This window comes from Dermacentor silvarum, chromosome 4 (genome assembly GCF_013339745.2).
Source record: "Dermacentor silvarum isolate Dsil-2018 chromosome 4, BIME_Dsil_1.4, whole genome shotgun sequence".
In the NCBI taxonomy this organism is placed as follows: Eukaryota; Metazoa; Arthropoda; class Arachnida; order Ixodida; family Ixodidae; genus Dermacentor; species Dermacentor silvarum.
This window is the reverse complement of record NC_051157.2, coordinates 200447696-200459510: the sequence shown is the minus strand read 5'-3', so window position 1 is coordinate 200459510 and position 11815 is coordinate 200447696.

Sequence of the window (11815 nt, the reverse complement as noted above, 5' to 3'; positions counted from 1 at the left end):
GGCAAGATGATATGTGATAAAATGTTTAATGGGTAATGTATCAAGTTCTAAAAATGGACTCAAGTGCGCATTGTAAAAAATGTAATTATATAGTACGAAGTGCTTGGTATTGCACGTACGGTAGATGCGCTAACTGACAAGAATAAGTAAGGCCTCATGACGATGTGCAGTAATTAATGAGACTGTGTAAGAAAGCATAGTAAAGCGCAAGTATGGCAGGAAGATTGAAACAGTAGCGAACTTTTAGGAGTATCCTAATGCCTTACACGCCGCGGTGACTCAGCGGCAATGGCGTTGTGCTGCTAATCACAAGGTGGCGGGATCGAATCCCGGCCGCGGCGGCCGCATGTGGATGGGGGTGAAATGCAAAAACGCCCATGCCCTGTGCATTGGGGGCACGTTAAAGATGGTGGTTCCGGGTTATTCCGGAGTCCCGGAGATTATGCCTAGTCCCCTACTATGGCGTGCCTCATAATCAAATCGTGGTTTTGGTAGGTGAAACCACAGAATTCAGTTTAAAAATCGTATGCCTTTAGCGTTTTTTTGTTAGGATAATAATATGGTATCTTTATTTTAAGCTGCTAAATTACATGACGCTACACACTAAACATTTTAATACCCTTAAGGGTGTAAATCGGTTTCTCGCCAGACGGACACCCTAAGGGTGCTGTTGCCTACACCCTACAGTTGGTGTGCTATTATAGCACCCTAGAGAAAGGGTGTCCAGCAAAAACCATGAAGGGTGTTAGGGTGTTAGTCCACATTAACACCCATTTTCATGGGTGTTGGAATGGTGTACACCCTTTTATTTCTACAGTACACGGAAAGCAGGCTCAGCTTTACATGCCTTGAATTACGACTATATAGAGCGATCCACGCATAACTCGTGTGTTCTCGTGGTTCAAGTTCAGCTACCAAACACGGCGTCCGATAGCCAAGCTTGAAACTAAGATGGGCATACACAACATTTATACGTGTGGATCACAATAAATATTAGTAATTCAGGGCCAAACCTGTCTTCACTGCACAAATGCAACCTAGGAAATTCTGTACTTCTGAGCGTGTATATCTACATCAATGGTTACCATTTGCATATCCATATATTATCTAATACCGACCAGCAAGACATCATACTGAATTTTCAAGGAAAGTAAATATATTTATTCCATGCTAGAATACATAAATACATAATACATAAATACCAACCTAAAACGCGCTATCACCAAACACATCTATAAGTATACGAAAATTTGCATTTCCTACAAAAGTATGTTTTTTTAATATAACTTGTCAAATCTGTTCTATATACAGGTTGTTTCAGTTAACTTGGGCCAAACTTTCAAAATATGCAAATGCTCCGTAGGTGGACAGAACCATGGTAATGTTTTTTGCTGTCGCTTGGAGATAGACTTATAACAACAGAAAGCTGAGCTAGTTGGTACTGATTGATAATGTAAAAAAGGTAAGGCGGGCACACACGGGCGCAAGAGAAGTGGACAACACGAACGCTAGACTATTTATGAACTGAAGGAAGCACTGACGCGAAAAAAGAGAGAAGGCACAAAACTCATCTGGGCATGATGAGTTTGACAAAACTGCATGCGCAGATGAGTTTTGTGCCTTCTTTCTTTTTTTGCCTCAGTGCTTCCTTCAGTTGATAGTCGGCGTTCGTGTTGTCCATTTCTCTTGCGCCCGTGTGTGCACGCCGTAGCTTTTTTACATTATGGAGATAGACTATTTTCGTATTCTACCTATTTAGATAATTAGTCTTAAATATTTATTCAACTTCTCAATAATTCTAATTAGATGACAAATGTGAATTAGAAAATTTTATAGACCAACATGAGAAACTCCCGATACAGTTTTCTGCTGCTCAATACCTGCAACACAAAAGTCTTTTTCCTGAGCAAGAAAGGTGCCCGCGAATACACCTAAAGTGCCTCAAGCGGCCAGTCGCACGACAATTTTGCGTGTATTCGCAGGCTTCTTTCACGCTCAGAAAAACAATTTTATGTTGCACGTATTGAGCAACAGAAAGCTGTATTGGGAGTTTCTCGTGTTGCTTTACAATTTTCTCATTGACACTTTTCATGTAATTATAATAAATGAGAAGTTGAATAAATATTTAAGACTAATTATCTAATTAGGCGGAATACAAAAAATAGTGTGAGTATCTCCACGCGACGGCAAACAACGTACATTACCTTGGTTTTGTCCAGCTACGTATCATATGCATATTTTTAAACTTCGGCTTAAGTTAACAAACAACCTGTATATATGGTAACACTGAAAGAGCCCGAGTTTAGTGCCCCTTAAAGGAATACATTTTCAATAATAAATTGCAAGTACGAAAATTCTAGTTTTGAGGGCCTTGAAAAAATGTCTATTGCAAAGGTCTATCAGGGAAGTATATGAAATGCAGAGCAAGTGCACAAGAAACACACCTGTTATTTTGTACACCAATGTCATGGCAAATCATTGTGAAAAGCTCCTTTGGAAAGTCGGTATAAAGCTTGACTGGCGAACATTTTTGATATACTGAAACAATATATGTTCCACACATGAATTGCTTTAAGTAAGTTTTGAGCCAGGAGCATCATTATGAATTTTCGCTCCTCAACATGGTTACTTAGCCCAAAATTTTTTCCCTGCCTAAATCATTTTTCTTCAAATTTAAATAGGAGAATTCTCTGAGCTAAAAAGGCTGTGTAGCAGATTTTCCAATTACAATTCTGGTGTCTTTGATTTTTTGTAATGCGAAGGCACTGCATGGTCTGTTATAAAATATGTTGCTTGAAATTGTTTTTTTTTCTACTGCAAGACAAAAGCCTAAATATTCCTTATTTATTACTGTTTAGGTGCAAATTGCCGTATCAATGGGGGCCTTATAAAAACAAAGGACTGTTTATTAAAGTACTCTGTTGGCGCCATGCGGATGAAGTTTATATACGTGGACTATTTCAAATTATTTGTAATTGGTGCGGTAAAGGAAGATTAGGGGTTGTAGCATGTGAGTACATAAATTAACAAATAATGTTTATTAAATCAGCCATACTCTGCTTACTGAATGAAGCTTCAAATGTGTGAGTTCACATTTTTTAAACACAGGCCGTCATGCATCAGCCAGTCATGCATAAATAAATGTTAAACATCACGCTTAATATTCTCCAACAAGAAATGATTGCATCAAACAGTGTAAAAATAATAAACACCATATATTAGTTGATTAAAATTAGAATAAAGTGTATACGTTTGAGCTGTAAAAATGTAATTTATGCAGAAACTCACTTTAGCTTTCATAAAAGCGAGAATACCGTTCGCGGTTAACCACAAGGAACAGGGACTCCACTGTCTGAGCACATTGACCAATAAGTGCAGCGGGTGGCTATGCTGGAATCCTACTTCCTGCATTAGCAAAATAACAACGGAATTATGAGAGTTGACTCTACATTTCATTACGAACCTACACACTGCGAGGAATTTTATATTGCAACAAGCTTCTGAAAACAACACTCCCAATTATTGTGACCGAACACAAGGCACAGCTTAGATAATTGGGAATGACAAATGAAAGGTACGAAAAATTTCCACTTTTCAAGTTTAGAAACCGTGATCACTAAGTCATCGTGAATGCAAAATGGCATACAAGCAAAAATAAATATACAGTAGCCTTTTCCCCATGGAAAAATAACAGCATAACGTATAAAGACACTACTAGCGACATCTCTCAACAATGGGCATTTCTCCAGGAGCATGGATGTGACCGCAATATAAAACTCGCATTATAAAATCTGCAATGTAGCTGTGCTTCAGAAGCACTGCAGCCGAAGACTTCATGGGAGAAGCCACAATAAGACTGCTATGCTTAAGGCATGAGAAAATAGTCGTTTTAACGCAACGTTTATACACTTCGAGACGAACAGCACTATTGTTCAGAGAGAGTGCACAACAGATAAAAATGAAGAAACCCCCAACTGCATTCTCACCTGAGCTGCATTACAGTAGCAAAGCAGTACTTGTATCCAGCCCAACAATCTCCAACTCTCCGCTGCAGTCTATAAGGCCTTTTCTGTATACTTAATTATTTTTATTTATTATTGTGTATTTCTTTACTCATGTTACATGTTACATGTTAGCTTCCTACAAATTACGTGGTCCTTCATATTGTAGCTGCTCAACTAGAGCCTAACCCCCGTATTCACAAACGCACCTCGACTCGACCCTCCACTCGAAATGCTCCTTGAGGGCGGCTTTTCATTTCACAAATCGCCCTCCACTCGAAACGCGCCTTGAGTGAAGGAAACCTCGAGCGTTTTACTCGAGAATCTCAAGGTAGCCCCGCAGCTACCTTGAATCGCTCCTTGGGTGAAGTTAGTGCGCAAACATGGCTGCGTCGTGATCTGTCGCTCGCCTCGTCGGCTTTTTCAGTTGGACGCCAGTTGCCTCCACAGCTTTTCTTACGTTAACGATGCTGCGCATCTTCAAGGGCATCGTTTTACGGACTGGTGCAATCCTCTGGAGCGCTTCGGCAACGGAGTAATTCTACAGTGGCACCGAGACAGACCGGCCGTCCTGTCAAGAAGACTGCCAGCTAGTGCAGTGACCTGTCGTCTTATTACGTGCATGAGTCAGTTGATGACCTGCATACGTGTATTCTTCGTGCGAGTGCTCCGAATCTACTATCAGCGCCAGTGCCGTGTTTCTCGCGGGGGATCATACAAAGCAGCACGATTTGAAATGCTGCACGATACATAACTGCGGCGCACTTCGAACCTATGAAACAACTGCGAAGATTCCTGCCGTTAGTGGGTGCCTGTGTGTTTGATTGCTGGATGCCGGTCTGGCTGCGCGAGCGCCGGAATTCGCTCCGCCTGAGCGGTTTGTACTCGTGTGCATCACTTACTACGCTATTCCATGGACGGCGTAGCGTACCACAGCAAGGCGAGCATCTCTAAAAACGACCAGGTGCGTTCACTTTTCTGCTTCTCTATAATTTCATGCAGTTAGTTGCTATTAGGGAAACCAAAAAAGTATACTGTTCTTTGCGTGGGACGTGTGACAGTAGCTGTTATTTACAGTCGTTAGCAATTATTACGTGATCCTTGCTTCAAAATATTTAGTTTAATTAACTTATGCTTATGAACATCCAAGCCGAACGAGGAAGTGAGCAACCGTGAAATGGTTTTCATAATTATACCTGCACGTATACAGAGGGAATGTAATATTTTATTCCAATACAAAACATTGAATAACAATACAACAGAGGATAGTTTGTGTACATCACATTATCTTTATTGTAATAAAAAAAGCTGTAGCAGTTGACTCAGCTCCTAATACAGAAAACGCTAGCAAGTGGTAGCAGATATATGTCACATATATTTGTTGTGCACATTCCACCTATTAGTGAGTGCATTATGTAAGTGTTAGATTGGTGTATGTCGGTCTGGCTGTGCAAACGCCAAACCAGCCTGAAACTGTATCTTTGCAAATATGAATGAAAACAGTCCGAGCTTATCAATGTAAAAAAAAATCGGCTTCCTGAACACAATGAAAATATGTCATGAAAGTATTTACTTCGAAAAGTAAACTGATGAAAACGAATACTCTACCTAAGCTAGTTTTTATGTGCGTTAACATCATTGTATGTTTATAACCAACCCCTTCTCTTATGCAGGAACCAGGCTGCCAACGCAACCACGCAGAGCAACTGCCTTTTCAAGGGTGCTGCGCTTGCGTTGGTGTGCAAGCGGAGAAGAGTGGAGCTCCAGTTAATGTGTCCTGCTGCACTGTAGTCGTTTTCGCACTATTTTGGCTAAAACCTCTATCTTCTTTTTGACATCCTAACAGCTCAAACATCACCACTAAAGGCATTTTGCATACATCTGCCTTCATAGGCACCTAGCAGCTTAAGTCTGTGTTTTTCATCCAGGTTTCTTAAGCCATATTTAATAAAGCAGTCTGTATCACTGAATTATTTCTTGTCAGTCCAAGTGTCAATATCCGAAACAATAAATTAAAATTATCCTCGTCTTTTTGTGTTCTGATAGGATTGCAAAAAGAGCGTGGACTCTGATCCTACAAACACAAGCAGTAGCACTACTGACAAAGCTATTCTAGAATAAAACGCCATCCGTGTTATAGACAGTAGACTAGCAGTGTTCTAGACAGTAGCATACCGTCGGGTGTGGCCACCCGACGGTATGCAGTGGTAAATTCTTACAGAATATACGCTGTTTCAGCTCCGTTTCTAACTTCAGCTTAAACAATAATTATGAAGGCCGGAACAATGAATTTGTTCCATTCGATGCGGATCACAGTTGGCTTCCATGGGGATTGCAGAAGTTCAGTAATTGACCGAGGAACAGAGCGTGTCTTGTGGGATCCCACAACAGGCCAAATGGTGACGCAGACTGTCACAATGGCGTTGCTGAAAAATACAATATAGAGCGCATTACTACCATGAGTTCCGCAAAGCTGAGAACAACCATTAAAATTATGGTATATTTCTGGATGCACACTTGCTCATGCAAAAGTAGCTTCAACATTCCACTAAATGCTAAAGTGCTGCATTACAAACTGTGGGCAGTAAGAAAGCTCACGTCTCAGCCGTAACATTTTATGGGCAACTCATTACTTCGCACATCATTATCATGACTATGCTCTTCAAAACAATAATATATGACTGTTGAAGAGGAATGAAATATGAGTTTGATTTCATTACTGCATAGCTGTTTCATGTTTGCTGTTTTAAGTAACACGGCGTGCATTTCACCATTTTGTCAATGTGGCCAGACATAACATCAATATTATTAATGATAAGTATGAAAAATAAGCACAGACTAACTACCGGGCTGATCAGTCAAGTACTTCCGCAGCACCTAAGTTCTTTCAGGGAAGCGAGATGGTGCATTTCCAATAGGGAGACACCGCATCTATCGATTCTTTCACGTCAGTTGCATGTCTTACCGTGCAACACAGACGTTGATTTTTTTCCCATCAGCTGGTCTTTCGAAGGCCCACATCCTGCAGCAGAATGCCAAAAATGATATGTACAAAGTTCAGTGCAGCTAAGCAACTGAAACGAAAAGACATAGCACAAAAAAATGTGGGCGTTGCGTGAACTTGAAAGCACAGTTTATGGAACCTGCAGGAGATGCTACGACATAGCAGATTGAAAAAGGTAAGACGAACAAACACTAATGCTGGTAATGAACTACTGAGAAGTGAATTTTCGGAAGAATAAAAGATTGCAGAGCGTATATGTGAAGTGAAGCAGCACTGGAAATGCAGGCACCAGAGCTGGTTCACTGACGATATGTGCTACAATTTGAACAAACCGACTAACCACCACGGCTTCTAAAATAAAGTACAGGACTGAAAAACGTTTGTTTCCTTAAAGCTGCTGGAGCTACGCACACAACGATATGCATTCTGCCACATGTATACTACAACAATAAATGAAATGAAACTGCTTCTTCTCTACTGAAATATTTCCTACGCGATAGTGGAATGATCATCGGACACAGTCGTGGAGCGGTGCCTTGTGCATTTATGTTTAAACAACTGAACCGATAACAGATTGTCGCGCCGAATCTCCCACAAGCTCCGTTGCAAAAAAAAAAGGAACGTCTCGCGCAATCTTACGCTGCCTCGAATAGTCTGCTTCGGGTGCTAATGCCCGCAGCATGAACAACTGGAGCCAGTCATGCTTGGATACATCGGCCATGTTTTATTGATAGCGCGGCGGCAACTTCACGAGAACCGTAACACCGTAATATGCTTCCACGCAGAAACTGCCCACTCACCCTTATTTTTTGTCCTGTTGCTTTCAGAAAGCTTTCAGCAGCACATGGTCTTGAAGTTAAGCAAAGCTGCCCATCGGCCGTTCCATGCGTTGCCTCCTTCGAAGTCAATCCGGCTCGATCAAAGTACACACACGGACAATATCATCCATAATAACCACGATTAACAACTGCAACGTGAACCGCAAATTAAGCACAAGGAAACAATGAGCAGCAGACAAATGCGGGCGCAAATTTTCTTATTTCTCAGCCATGCGCCATGCTCAGCTGCTGGGGTGCGATCGTTGCCAGACCTCAAACACAGCTCCCGCTTGATCTATCAGTCGAACGCTAACAGTGGCAGCGCTGCCGAGCTATATTTGTGCATTGCGCCGTGTTGTCATTTGATAACGAAGCCAAATTAACGGAAACACATATCTGTCTTAAATAATTGGGCTTTTGCTAAGCGCATTTAAGAATAGCCTCGATATCAGACGCTTTTCTCGGTCGGTGCACTTCACTCGAGTCAAGGGCGCATTTTCAAGGCGTTCCTTGGCGGAGGAAAAGTGAAGTAGTGTTCATGAAACGCAACGGCGCCTCGAGTGAAGGAACGCTTGTCGCCTCGACTTGGCTGAGTCGAGGAGAAGCGTTGAGTGAAGGCGTGTTTAAGAATATGGGGGTAAAATTTCCTCATGTCTCCTCAAAGCACCATCTTTATTGGATAATATTGTCACGTAGTAGTGACGCTGAAGAAAACAGTCGTAAAACTGTGTACGACGAAACTGGTTGTTTATTGGGCGAACCTGTGCCCACAAAATCAAGGTACACTCAAAGCACAACGATAGCGGCGAACACAGTCGGCGATCGTCGAAAATCTGATCAGCGGCGAAACGCGTCGGCTTTTATACCTGAGTCATCGAAGGTTCTAGATTAATCCCTGATGCCCGCGTGTCTTCCAGAAAGTTCTAGACAATTCGCGTCAGTCATGCAATCAGATAACATAAGCGTCGGTGAAAACAGGCAATGGAAAGAAGCATCGATAACGTTCTAGAAACTTCCGATACAGGCGCGTCCTGCGCCGAGCGATAACGTTTAACATTTGTTAGCCGGTTGAAAGCGGCCACCGGTGAAACATAAACATGTATACGTGTCAATACCCTCCCCTTAAAAAGCATCGTCCCGATGCTACAAACAAATGTGAAAGCGAAAACAAAACCACGCGTAATAAAGAAAAAAAAATAAAGTAACAAAGTACCTAAGTTCGTCAGCGGGCGTAGAAAGGCTTAAGACGCACCACATGGATGACTTCGGGTCGTGCGCGGCGCCGCTGTGATTGCGAAATGCCGTCCGGCACGACCTCATAGTCCAGTGCGCCAATACGTCGGATGATCTTATATGGTCCGAAATAGCGACGTAAGAGTTTCTCGCTAAGTCCTCGTCAGCGTATCGGAGTCCAGACCCAAACACGGTCTCCGGGCTGGTACTCGACGTAGCGTCGTCGAAGATTGTAGTGTCGGCTGTCGGTTCTCTGCTGGTTCTGGATGCGCAGGCGGGCGAGCTGTCGACCTTCTTCGGCACGCTGCAAATAGGTGGCAGCGTCGAGATTTTCTTCGTCAGCGACGTCTGGTAGCATGGCGTCAAGCGTCGTTGCCGGGTTCCTTCCGTAGACCAGGTTGAACGGCGCCATGTGCGTCGTTTCTTGCAAGGCCGTGTTGTATGCGAAGGTCACGTGCGGAAGGATGGCATCCCACGTCTTGTGTTCGACGTCGACGTACATTGCCAGCATGTCGGCGATGGTCTTATTTAGGCGCTCGGTGAGGCCATTCGTCTGCGGGTGGTAGGCGGTGGTGCGGCGATGGCTTGTCTGGCTGTACCGCAGGATGGCTTGAGTTAGTTCAGCCGTAAAGGCCGTACCTCTGTCGGTGATGAGGACTTCCGGGGCACCGTGACGCAGGAGGATGTTCTCAACGAAGAATCGGGCTACCTCGTCGGCACTGCCTTTGGGCAAGGCTTTTGTTTCGGCGTAGCGGGTGAGGTAGTCCGTAGCTACGATGATCCATTTATTCCCGGACGTCGACGTCGAAAAAGGCCCCAGTAAGTCCATCCCGATCTGCTGGAACGGTCGGCGAGGTGGCTCGATCGGCTGTAGAAGCCCGGCTGGCCTTGTCGGCGGTGTTTTGCGTCGCTGACAGTCTCGGCATATCCTTACGTAATGGGCGACGTCAGCAGAGAGGCGAGGCCAGTAGTATTTTTCTTGTATCCTCGCGAGAGTGCGGGAAAAACCGAGATGTCCAGCCGTTGGGTCGTCATGGAGAGCTTGCAGAACCTCTGGACGCAATGCTGAGGGTACCACGAGGAGGTAGTTGGCTCGGAGAGGCGAGAAGTTCTTCTTTAGGAGAATGTCGTTTTGCAAGAAGAACGACGCCAATCCTCACCTGAACGCCTTCGGCACAATGACGGTCTTGCCTTCCAGGTAGTCTACAAGGCTCCTTAGTTCCGGGTCGGCTCGCTGTTGTTCGGCGAATTCGTCGGCACTGATGGGTCCCAAGAAAGTGTCGTCATCCTGGTCGTCTTGTGGCGGCGGTTCGACGGGGGCGCGAGACAAACAATCGGCGTCAGCGTGCTTTCGCCCGGATTTGTAAACGACGGTGATGTCGAATGCTTGAAGTCTCAGGCTCCATCGTGCGAGGCGACCTGAAGGATCCTTCAAGTTAGCTAGCCAACATAAGGCGTGGTGGTCGCTTACAACTTTAAAGGGCCTGCCATAGAGGTAGGGGCGAAACTTTGATGTAGCCCAGATGATGGCGAGGCACTCCTTTTCTGTTGTGGAATAATTTGCTTCCGCCTTCGATAGCGACCGGCTAGCGTAACTTACAACCCTTTCTAGTCCGTCAGTCCTCTGCACAAGCACGGCGCCGAGACCTACGCTGCTTGCGTCGGTGTGGACTTCGGTATCGGCATTTTCGTCGAAATGCGCAAGTATTGGCGGCGATTGCAGGCGTCGCTTCAGTTCTTCAAATGCTTCAACTTGTGGCGTCTCCCACTTGAACTCGACGTCGGCCTTCGTGAGATACGTCAGTGGCTCAGCGATCCGTGAAAAATTCTTGACGAAGCGCCTGTAATAGGCGCACAGTCCAAGAAATCTACGCACTGCCTTCTTGTCAGCGGGCGGAGGAAAGTTGGAGATGGCCGCAGTTTTCCGAGGGTCGGGGCGCACTCCAGACTTGTTGATGACATGGCCCAAAAACAAGAGCTCCTCATATGCAAAGCGGCACTTTTCTGGCGTCAACGTGAGTCCGGAGGTCTTGATTGCTTGAAGAACTGTTTCAAGGCGCCGAAGGTGTTCCTCGAAGCTTGAGGCAAACACAACGACGTCGTCCAAATAGACGAGGCAAGTCTGCCACTTCAAGCCTGCCAGTACTGTATCCATGACGCGTTGGAAAGTCGCAGGTGCCGAGCAAAGACCAAACGGCATGACCTTGAACTCGAACAGTCCGTCTGGTGTTATAAACGCAGTCTTCTCCCGGTCCCTCTCGTCGACTTCGATTTGCCAGTAGCCGGTTTTGAGGTCCATCGACGAAAAATACTTTGCGTTGTAGAGTCGATGCAAGGCGTCGTCAATCCGTGGGAGGGGGTATACGTCCTTCTTCGTGATCTTGTTGAGGCGACGGTAATCGACGCAGAAACGTAGGGTTTCATCCTTCTTCTTCACTAACACCACGGGGGACGCCCACGGACTCTTCGACGGCTGGATGATGTCGTCGCGTAGCATTTCGTCGACTTGTTGCCTTATGGCCTCGCGTTCGCGCGCCGAAACTCGGTACGGGCTCTGACGGAGTGGCCGGACATCTTCGTCGGTTATGATGCGGTGCTTGGCGACAGGGGTTTGTCGAACTTTTGACGACGACGAGAAGCAGTCCTCGTATTGCAGGAGCAGAGCCTTTAGTTGTTCTTTCTTGTGCCTGGGAAGGTTCTGATTGACGTCGAAAGTTGGTTCAGGTACTATAGTCGTCGTTGCAGGTGCACTGGAATCC